Source organism: Delphinus delphis, chromosome 15 (assembly GCF_949987515.2).
Source record: "Delphinus delphis chromosome 15, mDelDel1.2, whole genome shotgun sequence".
Lineage (NCBI taxonomy): Eukaryota > Metazoa > Chordata > Mammalia > Artiodactyla > Delphinidae > Delphinus > Delphinus delphis.
Genome location: NC_082697.1, coordinates 72,025,447 through 72,040,727, shown reverse-complemented (window position 1 = coordinate 72,040,727; position 15,281 = coordinate 72,025,447). Strand labels below are relative to the sequence as shown.

At 44.7% G+C, this 15,281-nt stretch overlaps 1 long non-coding RNA gene across 1 annotated transcript in view; it reads right to left on the bottom strand.

Moving 5' to 3' along the window:
* Window positions 1-336: 336 nt before the first annotated feature.
* LOC132438835 (uncharacterized) overlaps window positions 337-15,281 on the bottom strand; it is an 85,713-nt gene continuing 70,768 nt past the window's right edge. The window contains exon 4 of the long non-coding RNA XR_009522234.1: window positions 337-559. This is a non-coding gene — a long non-coding RNA (uncharacterized lncRNA). The remainder of the gene's footprint in view (window positions 560-15,281) is intronic.

Genomic DNA, 15,281 nt, shown 5'->3' with positions numbered 1-15,281 from the left:
TTGTGCCCCAGTATTAGTGGCAGAAGAGGCAGTAAACAGCAGCTTCTGGTTTTCTACAAATGTCTCCAAAGTTCTCCATGGAAGTCAGCAGGAGGGCCCATTCTCTGTGTTCATGAGCACCCATGCAATGTGGGTGAGAGGCAGACATGGGGGAGCAGGGTGGTGGAAGGACCCAGGCCTTGAATGTCATGACCATGGGCTTTTCACTGAATTCAGGTAAGGCTGCTCATTGCTCAAGAGTCCAATACTTAGAGACAAGTGTTGCGTAAAAGGAAAGATAGCTTTATTGAGGAAGCCAACAATCCTGGGGAGAAGGTGGACTCATGTCCGAAAGAACCACTCCCCATTCCCCAAGTTTTGCTTGGAGAGTATATAGGGAAATGAGGAAGGGTCTACATGCTGAGGAGAGGGTTGCAGGGTGCATGATCAGTTCGTGGACATTTTTCTGATTTGTTGATGGTGAGGTAACCAGGAGTCAACATCATCAACCTTCTGCTTCCAACCGGTCTGGGGTCAAATTTCTTGGGGCAACATACAGTTAACTTCTTCCACCTGGTATCTGCAAAAGAGCTCAAAATATTATCTATAGCCCTTGAGGAGGAACTAAAGGTCCTTGACTTTGTTTAATGCCTAAACTATTATTATTTTGTCTTGCTTGACTATTTTCCTTCGTTTCTGCATTTTCTCATTTCTCTGACTAAATTTATTCTTTGGAGCTTGGGGAAGGCCAGAAGGCTAAAGTTTTTCTATAGGAAAAAGGCAGGCACAGGATGGGCAAGGGGCAGGGAGCTGTCCTGGGAAGACCCCATAGGGTCCTGCTCAGTTACAGGCTCCCTGAGGTCCTTCTGCCACCAGCTATTCTGGGATTCATGAGGAGGCAGGACATGTAACATCTACCTGAAACCCACAGGAGGTTTGTCTTCTGGGGAGCAGACTTTGCTCTGAAGTTGTCTTGGTGATAATAATAATAGCCTACATTCATTAAGTACTAATAATGTGCATTTAGGCACTAGGCTTAATTGTACATACATTAGTCCTCATGATAACACGGGGGCAGGGTGTACTATTGCTCTTCAGGTGTGCAGACCTATCAGTAGCAGGAATGTGGGCCCTTCTGGAGTTTCCTGAAGGAGTAGCCAGAGTGCCTGGTGTGGGGGTTACTGGAGGGATTTCTTGGGCCAGTGGCTCTTTTTTAATTTTTCTTTTTTGGCCACGCCGTGCAGCATGCAGGATCTTATTTCCCCAGCCAGGGATCAAACCCACGCCCTCCTGCAGTGGAAGCATGGAGTCTCAACCACTGGACCACCAGGGAAGTCCTGGGCCAGTGGCTCTTTACGTAGAGGTACAGAACTATTCCAGTATCTTAACAATTGGAGAGCTGCACCAGTGTGTGCCGACTCAACTTTTGTGGGGAATCTCAGGAAGCCACTGGTGTTTGCAAGTTCTAACATGAGCAGTAAATGGCAGGGCACCAGCATGACACTGCCTGGGGTGCCATTACTGTCAAGGCTGCCTGTGGATCCCAGGCCTGCCACAGAATAGGAAGCTTGGCAGGTTTGTTGTCGCCTGTCCTAACAATGCCCTCAGGCCTGTGTTTACTGCTCACAGCACATCCCCCGCCCCACATGCCAGTCACAGTGAGTTGTTTCCAGCAGCTTCTACACCACAGGCTCCTTATTGCCTCCAGGCCTTTGCTAAAGCTCTTACCTCTTCTTGGAGTTCTCTACCCTCTTCTCTCTGTCTGGTTCACTTCTACTATTCATCCTTCAGGTACAGTGAATGTATCACTTCCTCCAGGACGCCTTCCTTGATCCTCAGGTTTGAGTAGGGGCTTCTGTTATGTGGTCTCATAGGTCTGTGCTTCCCCTTCGTAACTCTTGTCAATGGCTGCAGTAAGTTCCATGAAAACCAGAAACCCTGCAGAGCCCGTGTACCTCCAGCACTGAGTGCCATGCCTGGCACACAGTAGGTGCTCAATAAATATTCATTGAAAAGGGTTTTGAAGAGTGGTCTGAGATGGAGGCCAGGCTGGCTTATAACCCAACAGTCTCAGCAGATAGATAACAGCCCAAGGGAGGAAACTGAGACCTGGGGGTCCAAGGGACCATGAAAAATTGAGAATTGGGATTTTGTTTATCCATGCGTTAGTTGATGGACATGTAGGTTGTTTCCACTTTTTGGCAATTAGAAATAATGCACATTGTGAACAAGTTTTTGCATACGTATAGGTTTTTATGTTTTCAGTTCTCTTGGGTATATACCCCAAAGTGGGATTGTTGGGTCATATGGTTATAAACGTTTAGTATGTAAAGGAACTGCCAAATTTTTCCAAGGTGGCTGCACTGTTGCATGTTCCCGCCCTCAGTGTATGAGGGTTAAACATTATGTCTTCTTTTTTTTTTAGGAATTCATTTATTGGACTTCCCAGATGGTGCAGTGGTTAAGAATCTGCCTGCCAGTGCAGGGGACATGGGTTCGAGCCCTGGTCCGGGAGGATCCCACATGCCGCAGAGCAACTGAGCCCATGCGCCACAACTACTGAGCCCGCACGCCTAGAGCCCATGCTCTGCAGCAAGAGAATCCACCACAATGAAAAGGCCGCGCACCGCAGCAAAGAGTAGCTTCTGCTCACCACAACTAGGGAAAGCCCGCGTGCAGCAACGAAGACCCAACAGAGCCAAAAATAAATAAGTTAATAAATTAAATTTTAAAAGAAAGTACATATGCCAAAAAAAAAAAAAAGAATTTATTTATTTATTTGGTCGTGCCATGCAGCATGTGGGACCTTAGTTCCCTGACCAGGGATCGAACCCATGCCCCCTGCAGTGGAAGTGTGGAGTCTAAACCACTGAACCACCACGTAAGTCCCTAAACATTATGTCTTGAATATCTGTTAGAATAGTTGAAATCAAATGACAGTTTAAACTGGATTCCCAAATATATAAACCAGATAAAAGTGCCTTCGGGGCTTCCCTGGTGGCGCAGTGGTTAAGAATCTGCCTGCCAATGCAGGGGACACGGGTTCGAGCCCTGGTCTGGGAAGATCCCACATGCCGCGGAGCAACTAAGCCCGTGAGCCACAACTACTGAGCCTGCGCGTCTGGAGCCTGTGCTCCACAACAAGAGAGGCCACGACAGTGAGAGGCCCGCGCATCGCGATGAAGAGTGGCCCGCGCTCACCGCAACTGGATAAAGCCCTTGCACAGAAACGAAGACCCAACACAGTCAAAAATAAATATAAATAAATTAATTAATTAAAAAAAAATGGTCCACATCAGAAAAAAAAAAGAAGTGCCTTGGTTCTGACGGATGTGGGGGAAGGTAGGTACCAGTCCAGCCCAACAGGAAACAGAGTCTAACTCAGCTGGTTCTAGAGCAGTGCTGTCCAATAGAATCATCTGTCATGATCAGATTTCTATATCTGCACTGTTCAAAATGGTAGCCACTATCCACATTGGCTACTGAACACTTGAAATGTGTCTAGTGCAATGGAGGAACTGCATTTTAAATTGTGTTTAATTTAATTATTGTAATTTAAATTCAAATACCTACATGTAGCCAGTGGTTATTATATTGGACAGCACAATTCCAGAGGCTTTAATATAGGGACTCCTGGTAGAGATACGTGTTTGGTTAAAGGAAGCTACAAAGAGGACTTCCCTGGTGGTGCAGTGGTTAAGAATCCACCTGCCAATGCAGGGGACACAGGTTCGAGCCCTGGTCCGGGAAGATCCCACATGCCATGGAGCAACTAAGCCCATGAGCCACAAATACTGAGCCTGCGCTCTAGAGCCCGCGAGCCACAACTACTGAGCCCACGTGCTGCAACTACTGAAGCCCACGCCTAGAGCCCGTGCTCCACAAGAGAAGCCACTGCAATGAGAAGCCCGAGCACCAAAACGAAGAGTAGCCCCCGCTCGCCACAACCAGAGAAAGCCCGTGTGCAGCAACAAAGACCCAACGCTGCCAAAGAAAGGAACCTACAAAGAATGTTGCCCCCAAGGACTAAAGGAGAAGAGGAAGAAATAGTGTCGCTGAACCCCAGTGAAAGCTGGAGACATAGAGGAGGAGGTAAAATTCTGATCATCAATTCCAGTGTGTGTGTGTGTGTGTGTGTGTGTGTGTGTGTGTGTGTGGTTTGGGGAGCTCCATGCCAGAAACGGGGACAAAGTTCAAATGTATATTTCTTATTGCAAATCACAATATCACAGGAGGCCAGCTCACAGATGCTATAGACATGGGTAGGGAGATAAAGCCCCTGCCAGAGGCGTGATCCGGAGCAGGGAAGAAATGTCTTGACTCTCTTCACTCTCCCTCTGATCTCCAGGCTGTCCTACCTTTAGCTGAACCCAAGTGGGAGCCAGAGGGCAAGGGAGCCTCCAGGGCAGAGAGCAGGGCAGAGAAGGGATCTGGGGAGGGCAGCTGTCAACCAGCCCAGGGTGACAAGCCCCAAAGGACCACCTCTGAACCCCAGGGTGGAACTCTGTCCTAGGTGGGACAAGTCAAACTGAATAAATTCCTGGGGTAGGGGCAGGAGGGAACCCTTGGAAGTCATATGGCTTCCATATTCTTAATGGCTGAGGCATGAGATGAAAAATAAATTAAACTCTGTGCCAGGGCTTGCCGTAAGCTGAGTGACCTCACTGTTATTTTCTTGTTTAACCTTATAACAGTCCTGGAGAGATGAGCACCATTACCTTTAATTTAGGATTGGGATGAGGGCAAGTAGTTGGTGACAACTACTGGTGACATTCTTCCAGACTGGAGGAAGGCTGCAGGGCTGTAATACTGAGTGCTCCACTAATTGTTCTGGGGCTGGGATAGATCCGAAATCATGTCTTAATATTCAATATCTCCAACTTTCATAATCGAGTATTTTGAGTCCTATCACCTCTGGCTTTGCAAAGCACACAGATCTGCCCTGTCTCCGTGTGTGGGAATCCCATCAGACCTTCAGGCCCATCCCTGGACTCCTGATTCTCTAGCTGTTTTCAAAGCTCAGTTGAGAAACAACCGAGGGCTTTGGAACCTGAATGAACACCAGTTAAATCCTCTAAGTGTTCTAAATTATAGCCCTGGCTCAAATTAGATCAAAAGAAGCTTATATAGACGACTCTAAAGGAGTGTTGAAAGATTCGAACTGGGACCTGGGTTTGAATGCAGATTCTACCCCCTTACTAGCCGTGTGATCTTGGGCAAGTCACTTAAACTCTCTGAGCCACCATGGCCCTCTCTGTAACTGCAGTAACACCGATCTCACATGTCAGCTCTGGTCCTCTTCTGTTAATCAACACTCACTCTTGAGGTGAGCTCATCCAGACTCACAGCTTTAAACACCAACCAGATGCTGATGGCACCCAAATTTACACCTTCAATGTGGGTCTCTTCTGGGAGTTCCTCACTTGCTCCTAGAGAATTGCTTACTTGAAACCTCCACTTGGGTGTCTAATAGGCATATCAAACTTAGCATGTTTGATCAATGCTATATCTTCTCCCCCAAACCTGCTCCATCCCCAGCCTTTCCATATCAGAAAACGACAGTTTGGTTCTTACAGTTAGTCAGGCCAGAAACCTTGGTGCTGTCAGATCCCTTCTCTCACACCCCCATATCCAATGTGTTAAGAAATCCCATTGGTTCTACCTCAGATGATAGTCAGCAGCTGGCCACTTCCCTCTCATCGCCCATCATCCTGGATCCCTAACCCTTAACTTTATAAGTGAGTGTCAGGAAAACACTGACTCCCCTGAGGAACTACTGTGTTTCTTCCTCTTTGACTAGGAAAACTCATCATGTAAATTGTCCCTTTAAGGGCCAGCCCCAGGAAGCTCATAGTCAAATGTGAAGTGGGTTACTCTATTTGCTCTTTCTTAGGCTTGGATTTTTTCCTTTCACTTTTGTTAACTTCACCAGTTTTTTAAAATTTTAATTGAGATATATTGTCTTATAACATGATATTAGTTTGAGGTGTACAACATAATGATTTGATATTTGTATATATTGCAAAATCATCACCACACTGTCTAGTTAACATCCATCACCACACGTAGTTTTGTCTCTTGTGATAAGAAATTTTAAGATTTACTCAGCAACTTTTAAAAAGGCAATACAATATTATGAACTGTAGTCATCATGCTGTATATTATATTCCCAGGACCTATTTATTTTATAACTGGAAGTTTGTATCTTTGACCCCCTTCACCCATTTCACCCACCCCTGACACCCCCGCCTCTGGCAACCACCAATCTGTTCTCTGTATCTATGAGGTTTTTTTGTTTGTTTTTTATTTTTAAGATTCCACATATAAGTGAGATCATCCAGTATTTGTGTTTCTCTATGTTTTGCTTAGCATAATGCCCTCAAGGTCCATCTATGTTGTCACAAATGGCAAGATTTCCTTCTTTTTTAATGGCTTAATAATGTTCCTGTATATAAGTATATACATCTCTCTCTCTCTCTCTCTCTCTCTATATATATATATATATATGTATATGACACTTAGGTTGCGTCAGTGTCTTGGCTATTATAAATAATATTGCAATGAACATGAGGGTACAATGTAACTTTTTTTTTTTTTTTTTTACAATGTAACTTTTTGAGTTAGTGTTTTCATTTCCTTTGGGTAAATACCCAGCAGTGGAATTGCTGGATCATATGGTAGTTCTATTTTTAATTGTTTGAGGAACCTCCATACTGTTTTCTATACTAGCTGCAACAGTTTATATTTCCATCAATGGTGCGCAAGGGTTCCATTTTCTCCACATCTTTGTCAACACTTAGTTCTTGTTTTATGATAATAGCTATTCTAACAGGTACGAGGTGATATCTCATTGTGGTTTCGATTTGCATTTCCCTCATGATTAGTGACGTTGAGCATCTTCTCACGTGTCTGTTGACCATCTGTATGTCTTCTTTGGGAAAGAGTATATTCAGATCCTCTGCCCGTTTTTATTTTATTATTTATTATTTTTTAATTTTTAAAAATATTTATTTATTTATTTATTTGCCTGTGCTGGGTCTTAGTTGCAGCATGAAGGATCTTTAGTTGAGGCATGTGAACGCTTAGTTGCAGCATATGGGGTCTAGTTCTGTGACAAGGGATCGAACCCGGGCCCCGCTGCACTGGGAGCATGAAGTCTTAGCCACTGGACCACCAGGGAATTCCTTATTTAAAATTTTTTTTTGGCCACACTCCATGGCTTGTAGGATCCTAGTTCCCCAACCGTGGATTGAACCAATGCCCCCTGCAGTGGGAGCATGGATCCCTAACCACTGGACTGCCAGGGAATTTCCCACCTATTTTTTTTAATTAATTAATTAATGTATTTATTTTTGGTTGCATTGGGTCTTCATTGCTGCATGCGGGCTTTCTCTAGTTGCGGCGAGCGGGGGCTACTCTTCGTTGTGGTGTGTGAGCTTCTCATCGCGGTGGCTTCTCTTGTTGTGGAACATGGGCTCTAGGCGCCTGGGTTTCAGTAGTTGTGGCATACAGGCTCAGTAGCTGTGGCTCGCAGGCCCTAGAGCACAGGCTCAGTAGTTATGGCGCATGGGCTTAGTTGCTCTGCGGCCTGTGGGATCTTCCCAGACCAGGGCTCGAACCTGTGTCCCCTGCATTGGCAGGTGGATTCTAAACCACTGCACCACCAGGGAAGTCCCCCCACCCATTTTTAAACCAGATTTTTTTTTGGTTTTACAATGTGGTTGTATGAATTATTTATATGTTTTGGATATTAAACCCTTATCAGATATATGATTTGCAAATATTTCCTCCCATTCTGTAGGTTGCCTTTTCATTTTGTTGATGGTTTCCTTTGTGCAGAAGCTTTCTAGTTTGATGTAGTCCCACTTATTTATGTTTGTTTTTGGTGTCAAGTCCAAAAAGTCATTGTCAAGACCAATGTCAAGGAGCTTATTGCCTATGTTTTCTTCTAGGAGTTTTATGGTTTCAGGACTTACCTTCAAGCCTTGATCCATTTTGTATTATTTTTTTGTGTATGGTGTAAGAGAGGGGTGCAGGTTAATTATTTTGCATATGGCTGTCCAGTTTTCTTAACACCATTTATTGAAGAGACCTTCCTTTCCCCACTGTATATTCTTAGCTTTGTTGTAGTAAATTAATTGACCATATTTTGTGGATTTATTTCTGGGCTCTCTATTCTGTTCCATTGATCTATGTGCCTTTTTTTATGCCAATGCTATACTGTTTTGATTATTTTACCTTTGTAATATAGTTTTAAATCAGGAAGTGTGATGCCTCCAGCTTTATTCTTCTTTCTCAAGACTGCATTGGCTCTTGGGGTCTTTTGTGGTTCCATGCAAATTTTAGAATTCTTTGTTCTGTTTCTGTGAAAAATGCCACTGGAATTTTGATATGGATTATGTATAATGTAGATTATTTTGGATGGTATGGATATTTTAACAATATTAATTCTTCCAATCCACAAGCATGAAATATCTTTCCATTTTTCTCTTCTTCAGTTTCTTTCATGAATGTTTTACAGTTTTCAGTGTACAGATATTTCACTTCCTTGGTTAAATTTATTCCTAGGTATTTTACTCTTTTTGATGCAGTTGTAAATAAGATTGTTTTCTTAATTTCTTGTTCTGATAGTTTGTTATTAGTGCATATAAACACAACTGATTTTTTAAAATAAATTATTATTTATTTATTTTTGGCTGCGTTGGGTCTTTGTTGCTGCACGCGGGCTTTCTCTAGTTGCGGCGAGCAGGGACTACTCTTCGTTGTGGTGCACAGGCTTCTCATTGCAGTGGTTTCACTTGTTGTGGAGCACGGGCTCTAGGCGCACGGGCTTCAGTAATTGTGGCACGCGGGCTCAGTAGTTGTGGCTCACAGGCTTTAGAGCACAGGCTCAGTAGTTGTGGCACACAGGCTTAGTTGCTCTGCAGCACGTGGAATCTTCCCAGACCAGGGCTTGAACCCATGTGCCCTGCATTGGCAGGCAGATTCTTAACCACTGCGCCACCAGGGAAGCCCTGTTTATCTATTTTATATGTATCAGTGTGTATCTGTTAATCCCAAACTCCTAATTTATCTCTCCCCCATCTCCTTCCTTTTTGGTAACCATAAGTTTGTTTTCTATGTCTGTGAGTCTATTTCTGTTTTGTAAATAAGTTTATTTGTATCATTTTTTTAGATTCCACATAAAAGTGATATCATATGATATTTGTCTTTCTCTGACTTATTTCACTTAGGATGATAATCTCTAGGTCTATCCATGTTGCTGCAAATGGTATTATTTCATTTTTTTTATGGCTGAGTAAGATTCCATTGTATACATATACCACATCTATTTTATCCACTGAATTTTAAATCTTAATGAATTTTAATGAGTTTAAATTAAAATAGTTCCACATGGTTAGTGGCTGCTGTATTGGACAGTGAAGCTCTAGACAATGCAAAGAAGAGAATGCAAGTATTAGCTACTTTAAGCATTATAAAAGTAAACGTAGGGACTTCCCTGGTGGCGTAGTAGTTGAGGGTCCGCCTGCCAGTGCAGGGGACACGGGTTCGAGCCCTGGTCTGGGAAGATCCCACATGCCGTGGAGCAACTGAGCCCGTGCGCCACAACTACTGAGCCCTTGCACCACAACTACTGAAGCCACGTGCCTACAATCCAGGCTCCACAGCAAGAGAATCTACCGCAGTGAGAAGCCCACGCACTGTGATGAAGAGTAGCCCCTGCTTGCCTCAATTAGAGAAAACCCACATACAGCAACGAAGACCCAGTGCAGCCAAAAAAAAAAACACAACATTTGAGTACTTAAAAAAAAAAAATGAGGCAACAGGCCCAAATGGAGTCACTTGTGTTAAGCTGAGTCACCAAAACCAAAACTTAATACCTAACCTAATTGCAGTTTCAGCTGCTCCCAGGCATGGAATTTTAAATTAATCAGTCTGGAGCTTCATTTTTTTTTTCAATTTATTTTATTTATTTATTTTTGGCTGCGTTGGGTCTTCGTTGCCGCACGCGGGCTTTCTCTAGTTGTGGAGAGTGGGGGCTACTCTTTGTTGCGGTGTGCAGGCTTATTGCGGTGGCTTCTCTTGTTGAGGAGCATGGGCTCTAGGTGTGTGGGCTTCAGTAGTTGTGGCGCACGGGCTTAGCTGTTCCGCAGCATGTGGGATCTTCCCGGGACCAGGTCTCGGACCCATGTGCCCCGCATTGGCAGGCGGATTCTTAACTAGTGCACCATCAGGGAAGCCCAGTCTGGAACTTCTTGATAAACACTAGTGAGGTAATTTCCTTGAAAAGACCCTTACCTTTCCTGACCGCTGCCTCTAAGGGAAGATGTCCTCGCCTAAAATAATCCTTTTCTTTTGCTGATCACCTCCTCATCCCACCCCACTTCTGCCTATAAAAGCCTTCCATTTGTACAGCCCCTCAGAGAGCCTTTCTACTTGCTAGGTGGGATGCTACCCAATTAATGAGTCGTTTAATAAAGCCAATTAGATCCTCAGTTGAATTGTGTTGTTTAACAGGTCGCTGGCACTGTTCCCAGAGCACCCCGTGTCCTAGCTCACTGAATCCTCAGGACGAGGCTAACCCTTCTCACAGATCAGGAACCTGAGGCACAGGAAGGTGACATTTGTTGCCCAGGGTCACACACTCAGTCAGTGGCTGAGCCTGGGTCTGGCCCCAGGAAGTCTGGCCCCAGAGTTCCCTCCCTTAACCACTGTGCCGCCACACATGACAGCTGATACTGAAAATGACCACGGAGAGTTATTATACTTACAGCAACAAAAACAACTTTAGTTACGGTTACAAAGAGCCTAAAAAGAGGGATGTAGCTGACCCGGGAAGTGGGACAGGGCCAGTGGGTCAAATGCTCTCCTATTGGAGCTAGAAACCAGTAGCTTAATGGCAGGCAGGATGGATACATAAAAAAATAGCAGAATTAGCATATCGTTGAGGGATATGGACCCACCAGAAGAGCTGAGACTAAAACAAATTAAAGGGATTAAAAAATGGTTCCTTTCCAGGACCATGACTTGGGAGGGAGAGGGGAGGAGTATTACCATTCATGATAAACACTCTGTGCTTGTAATATGGGATACTTAGATAAAAATTAAGAAACCATTATGTTCAACCATAGATTAGTACATAAACACCTCTCTGACCAGAATGAAATTCCCCGGGGTTGGGGGTGGCCAATGGCTGCCTGACTTGTCAGTCCTGTTCCTAGAGAGGGTTGTGGATGGGAGAAAAGGCCCCAGGCCTTGGAGAATCAGATGGGACAACACAACGCACCTCTTTTAACATCAGCTATTGTTTATTTGGCTCTTACTAAGGGATTCCACCCCCGACCCCTTCACACTATCTAACTTAATCCTCCCAAGAACTTTGAAAAATAGTATTATCATTCTTATTTACAGATGAAGAAACTAAGGCAAAGAGATGACATGACTGACCCAAGGCCACACAGGGGCAGGAAGGTCTGCCCCTCAGAGACCTGCAGGAGGTCAGAGCTGAAAGTCCAGACCCTAGGGAGGGAAGAAACATCTTCATGGAACATGAGTTCGTTGCCCCACTGTTGCACCTGCAGACCTCTGATGACCTCCTTCCTGGAGGTCTGTGGTCTGGGTGAAGCCTTCACAGTTTCAGGCACACCCAGTGCTCCCAGTGCCCCACCCCTACCTGGTCCCTTTCTGGTCCTTGCCTTCAAGGGCACAGTTCGTCACCCGGCGCCCTCTTCCTACTCGCAGCCAGAGAACTCCACGTCAGCCAATATACATCACTGAGTGCCGACTGTTTACCAAGCACTTTCAGTGGTACAGCAGCCAACAGACACACACCCATGCTCTCGCGGGGCTTACGCTCCAGTGGGGGTAGAAAGACAAAACAAAATAAGCAAGTAAATGAGAAGTACCATAGAGAGAAAGCAGAGGTGGGAGCTGGGTAGTGCAGGCCAGGGGGAAGGGGTACAATTTTAAATAGCCAGGCAAAGCCATACTAAGAAGATGAGCCGTTTAGCTATCTGGGTGAAGAGCCTTCCAGGCTACAGACGGCACAAAGCCCCCAGGGCTCAGATTCTCCAGGGATGAGATGGAGGCCTCGGTGGCAGGAGCAGAGGGAATGAGGACAGGAGGGGAGGGTGGGTCAGACTGGGTGTGGTCTTGTGGTCCATTTTGAGCACTTGGGCTCTGAGTGGGGTGGAAGCTGTCTCAGGGTTCAGAGCAGGGGACGGATGGGATCAGATGTTTGATCTGGGTCCCACTGGCCGCTTTGTGGCTAAGAGCCCGAAGTAGGTGAGGAAAGACAAGGCTTAGGGCAGGGGGACAGCAGCGAAGGTGGGGAACAGTAGTCAGATTCCGGATCTTTTTATTTTTTAACATGTTTTTTTTTTTGGCCCCGCCTCACAGCTTGTGGATCTCAGTTCCCTGACCAGGGATGGAACCTGCGCCCTTGACAGTGAAAGTGCAGAGTCCTAACCACTGGACCGCCAGGGAATTCCCAGTATGTTCCTTTATTTTGAAAATTTTCAAACACAGAAAAGTCACAAGAACAATACAGTTAATACCCATAGACACTTCACATGGCTTCACCATTTGTTTTTTTAAACATGCCCTTTAGTTAGATGCCCGAGCACATAATAGACAGGTGATGGAATTACATTTTCAGTACGGCATCTGGATACATCTTTAAAACTCTGTAGTTCTCAGAAGTGTCTGGGTCCCCTTTGTTCCTGACTTTGGGAAAATATATGACCCCATTCAGCATTTTTGTTAAAGACCACTAACTAGAAACCTTTTTTTCTCTTCTTTTATGAGCACCTGAGGAGAGATTGAAGATTTGTAAGATATGCATTCTTGCTTTTTCATTTCAAAGTTGAGTGCTTCTCAAATATCAGGTCAGGTGCTAAATAAATAGAGGGAAATGGGGCTCAGGAAAACGTTAAGATATATTAGATTACTGGTTTGTTATAAAAGTATATAACGCAGGAACAGTGAGATGGAAGAGATGTATAAGGCAAGGTCTGGGGGAAAGGGGCGGAGCTTCCACGCTCCCCGCCCCCCCATCTCTCCTGCATCTGTGTGTTCATCAACGTGGAAGCCCCCTCACTTCATATTATTTTGCCACATATGCGTTTTCTCTTCCAAGTTTTAAATTTTTTGTTGTTATTATTGTGTGTGTGAAACATTTAAGAGGAACTTGCTGCATTATGCACCATCACTCCTACATTCTTCAAACATGTATTTCCTGCAAACTAGGAATATAATCATAACATACTTATCAAAATCAAGAAAGTTAATGTTAATTCAACACTATTATCTACTCTACAGTCTATTCAAATTTTGCCAGTTATCCCCATGGTGTCCTTTATAGCATCTTTTTTTCCAATCCAGGATACAATCCAGGATCCCATATTGCATTTATTTATCTATTTATTATTTACTTATTTATATATATATTTTTAAGGTCAAGTCTTTTTTTAATTTATTTATTTTTTGGCTGCATTGGGTCTTTGTTACTGCGCGTGGGCTTTCTTTAGTTGCGGCGATCGGGGGCTACTCTTCCTTGCAGTGCGCAGGCTTCTCATTGCGGCGGCTTCTCTTTTTGCAGAGCACAGGCTCTAGGCGCGTGGGCTTCAGTAGTTGTGGCGCATGGGCTCTAGAGCGCAGGATCAGTAGTTGTGGCGAACGGGTTTAGTTGCTCCGCGGCATGTGGGATCTTCCCGGACCAGGGCTTGAACCCGGCTCCCCTGCATTGACAGGCGGATTCTTAACCACTGCGCCACCAAGGAAGCCCCCCATATTGCATTTTTTTAAAATAAATTTATTTATTCATTTATTTATTTTGGTTGTGTTGGGTCTTCGTTTCTGTGCGAGGGCTTTCTCCAGTTGCGGCGAGCAGGGGCCACTCCTCATCGCGGTGCACAGGCCTCTCACCGTCGCGGTCTCTCCCGTTGCGGAGCACAGGCTCCAGACGCGCAGGCTCAGTAGTTGTGGCTCACGGGCCCAGCTGCTCCGCAGCATGTGGGATCCTCCCGGACCGGGGCACGAACCGGTGTCCCCTGCATCGGCAGGCGGACTCTCAAACACTGCGCCACCAGGGAAGCCCTAAATTGGTCATTTTTAAACTCTACATTCCTCTACGATTATATGTTAGGTTTCCAATTATAGAAGAACTTTCCCTACACCCTTTCCTTCCTTCCACCCCCTCCCTTCCTCCTTCACGCTGTGTCTCTCGCTAACATTTTCAGAATCAGTATGAACTCATGGGTTCTTTTTTTATTCAATGCTTTAGTTGATCACAGCCGTTATTCATTCTGATGCTCAAAGTGTCCCTGCTTTGGCCATCAGGAACTCCTTCAAGCTGATTGTCCTTTGACATGTTTCCATCATTCTTTGAGCACTGCCTTACTTTTCTGATGCAACGAGATGTTCCAGGCTCTTCTTTTCTTCCCCCTGCTTATTTATTTATTGAAGTATAATTGACCTACAACACTGTTAGTCCCAGATGCATAACATAGTGATTTTATATTTCTATACAATACAGAATTTATCAACATGATAAGTCTAGTTACCACACAAAGTTATTACAATGTTATTGACTATATTCCCCCATGACTCTTTGATTTTTGTACTGGAAGTTTGTACTTCTTAATGTCCCTCACCTATTTCATGCACCCGCCACCCCTCTGGCAACTACCAATTTGTTCTCTGTATCTATGAGTCTGTTTCTGCTTTGTTATGTTTGTTCATTTGTTTTGTTTTTTAGATTCCACATATAAGTGAAATAATGTGTTATTTGTCTTTCTCTGTCTGACTTATTTCACTAAACGTAACACCCACTAGGTCCATCCATGTTGCCACAATGGCAAGATTTCATTCTTTTTTTGTGGCTGAGTAATATTCCATTGTATGACACTTAGGTTACTTACATATCTTGGCTATTGTAAATAATGCTGCAATGAATATAGGGGTGCACATATCTTTTCTTTCTTTTCTTTTTTGTTTTTGGCTGTGTTAGGTCTTCGTTGCTGCACGCAGGCTTTCTCTAGCTGCAAGTGGGGGCTAATCTTCGTTAAGGTGTGCAGTCTTCTCATTGTAGTGGATTCTCTTGTTGCAGAGCACTGGCTCTAGGCACGTGGGCTTCAGTAGTTGTAGCACGTGGGCTCAGTAGTTGTGGCTCATGGGATCTTGAGCGCAGGCTCAGTAGTTGTGGTGGATGGGCTTAGTTGCTCTGCGGCATGTGGGATTTTCCCGGACCAGGGGTCAAACCCGTGTCCCCTGCATTGGCAGGTGGACTCTTAACCACTGAG